Source organism: Scatophagus argus, chromosome 10 (genome assembly GCF_020382885.2).
Source record: "Scatophagus argus isolate fScaArg1 chromosome 10, fScaArg1.pri, whole genome shotgun sequence".
Taxonomy (NCBI): domain Eukaryota; kingdom Metazoa; phylum Chordata; class Actinopteri; family Scatophagidae; genus Scatophagus; species Scatophagus argus.
In genome coordinates this window covers 24,057,081-24,060,244 of record NC_058502.1, presented here as the reverse complement: position 1 = coordinate 24,060,244, position 3,164 = coordinate 24,057,081, and the positions used below count along the sequence as shown (strand labels likewise).

The 3,164-nt window shown below is 37.5% G+C and overlaps 1 long non-coding RNA gene across 1 annotated transcript; it reads right to left on the bottom strand.

Annotated features, from left to right (window-relative positions):
* Positions 1-2,629, bottom strand: LOC124066487. Its single transcript, XR_006844616.1, has 2 exons — positions 894-2,629; positions 1-227 (listed from the first exon to the last, which is right to left on the bottom strand). It is a non-coding gene; the product is annotated as an uncharacterized LOC124066487 (long non-coding RNA).
* Between the last annotated feature and the right edge of the window lie 535 nt (positions 2,630-3,164).

Sequence of the window (3,164 nt, the reverse complement as noted above, 5' to 3'; positions counted from 1 at the left end):
TGAAGTCGCTAATGAAAGTTTTAATTTTTAATTTTTTTTTAATCATGAAAGTTTTTTACATTTTTTTAAATTTTCCCTCAAATCCCCCAAAAGACTCTTTATTGTGGTCCTTGCTCTCTTTTCTCTTGCCATGGCGTTCTTCTTCTCTCGTTCCAGACTTTCCACTCTTGCTAGGACTTCATTGAGTCCGTAGGAGTAGGAGTAGCAGGCAAGGCATAGCTATGATCCTAGTAGAAAGAGGGATAGACATGGTTTGATTGTCTCACTTCACACACATCAATTTGACACCACCAGAGTATGACCCACATTCTTTCTTCTAGTCATCACCTGTCAAAGCCACTGCCAGCACTGTGTGTGTGTGTGTGTGTGCGTGTGCCATGGATGGAATAACACCATCTCTGAGTCAGACAATCTGACCTGTCCTATCAAAATCTCCCTGCTTAAAATGTTCACTGCAAAGCACAGATGAATCACTTGCAGTGAATCTTTCCCTCCTCAAAGCCACTTCCCACTTCTTACTAATGTCTTTGTCTTTGGGAAACCTTCAAAATGAAAATGGGAAATTTGGGAGAAACATTTTACAAAGGAAGTCAAGTGTATTTTCTACCTTCTTCTTCCTATTTTTCTATATCCTATCTTCATATTTCCTATTATTCCTATTTACTTCTTATTATTATTTTCTTCCTTCAAATGTCTTAGAACCCTTCTTCAACAAAACTATTTTGATGTTGATAATGAACCAAAGCTGCTGAAATTGTGAGTAAGCTAGTTTGCAAATTATTCTACAGTCAGATGTTCTGTTGTCTGATTTTGCTGGTGGACATAAATACAGTACAGCAATATAGTACAACCAATAGTAGAGTACTACAACCAATAATAATGTTCAATCTTACTTGTTAAAAGTAATCCCTTGAGCCCCGTTTTCAATAGTCTGCCGATTTGTACAGCAATACGCCGCACAGTGCTCAAGCATCTTCCTGCTTTGGTAGTTTACGGTAGAATAACTGGTTCAAGATGGCGGCCACATTCCTTGTGCCACAGGAATGTGTGTGTGTGTGAGAAGGTGTGTGTATATGTCTAGAGGGGGGAGGGTACATGTGTGAAGCAATTTGAAGATATGAAGTATTTGCAATCCAAATCAAATACTGAATCACTTAACTGCTGTTTTTTCCCTCTTTCTTTCTCTGTTAAGATAAGATGAGTATATGATTATTTCTCCTCTAAGTACTACTGTAAGAATTTCACAGAGCAATGACAGATAAGCAGAATCAGACCTATTAGGTAGTCAGTAATGCAGCATTAAAGCACCATTTTGCACAACAGGTGTAACTATGAGAAGAAAGAAAGCTCCAGAAGTATGGGAGTTTGGTAGAGTGGCAGAGTATTCAACTTTTTCCAGGGAGCTCAGAAGTTTTTTAGCAAAAAAAGAGTAATGAATTCTTGAATATGAATGGTGCACATTAGAAAAAAAGAGAATGCTTTACTATGAGGGACCCACACACACTATATGACTGATAAGTTCTGAAAATTTACTGGCCCATTTTTGGGTCCATAACACAATTAAAGTCTCCCCCAAAATCACGAGAATTTAGATCAGGTAACTTACAGACAAGTCTCTGTACAAATTCTACATCATCCCAGTTAAAGACATACAGATTCACTAAAACAGATGTATAGAAAAGTTGCCCAGAGACAACAATCTGATTCAAACAGCGTCTTTGTGAATCAGATATAACATCCAAAGAAGTGAACAGATTTTTTTTATGTATTATTATTGCTGTTCCCCTGCCATTGTGTTTTTTTTAATGCAGTTGGTCAGAATTCCTAAGGTGCCTCTCTTGGAGGAATGCTATATCAGCTTTTAAATTCTTAAGATGTGTAAATATTTACCATTCCTTTTTACTGGACCATTCAGCATTTTCACATTCCATGATACAAAGCTAACAGGTGACCCGCTCCACATCCATCCTTGGAGCTGTTAACCATAACCACACAATTAAGTTATGTATGTGTGATCATGACTTTTTTCATATGTAAAGTGCATGTCACATCTCTCTCTATCAACAGAAAATGTTTTCAGCTAAACACAATAAAATCCCAAATGTTTACAACAATTGTAAAAAGAAAAAAAGGATTCAGTCATTAGTCCCAAGATTCACAAAATGTCCTTTCGCTTCTCTGCCTGACCGTCAGCACGTAGGATTCTCCCCCTTACTAAACACTTCCAACTATTCACCTTCATCTTCTAAACTCTGCTCTAGAGAGCTCCTGAATATCAATAAAATGAAGAAACTCTAAGGTTCAAACAACAGAAAATGGAAGTTCCAGTCGGCACAAATATAAAACTAAAAAAGCAGTCCACTTAGCATGCCCTAGTAAATTGACAAATTCAACAGTTTTGAGACGAATGCTAATCAAAAATGACAAAAATCAATATTAACAATAATAACACTGATAGTAGTAGTAGTAGTAATTATGATGTAGAAATATGACAGTAATGATTATAACAGTAGTTGGCGTCAAGCAGGACCACAGTAGGAGGTCCAAACACAATCCATGGGAACCTGCACGTATGAGAAAGCACTCTGGAAAGAAGTCAAGTCAGTGACATGCATTAACAGGACATGAATATGTGTGGAAGGAGAATAAGTCAAGTCAAGTCAAGTCAACTTTATTTGTATAGCCCATTTTTACAAGCAGTTTGTCTCAAAGGGCTTAACATAACATCAGCAACATCCTCTGCCCTTCGACCCTCACATCGACTAAGGAAAAACTCCCAGAAAAACCTTTAACAGGAAAAACTGGAAGAAACCTCAGGGTGAGCAACAGAGGAGGGATTCCTCACCCAGGACGGGCAGAGGTGCAATGGATGTTGTACAGGCAAGAAAACAGTTAACAACATGAGAATGACATTACTAAAAAGACAACAAAATCCCAACTGTTTAGTTTCACTTTTGCTACCACCTCAATATGATTTTAACATTTCACAAGACTGAAATTATAATAATGAAATTATAATGAACTGCTGTAACATTCATGTATTTTTTATGTGCTGTTGAAAGTCACTATCCTATCAGTTCAATTTCGGCCAGTAGGGAGAACCACCCCGCCGATAGTCGGTACACAGAGGAATGACAGGCAGATGTCAACAATACACATTGGGT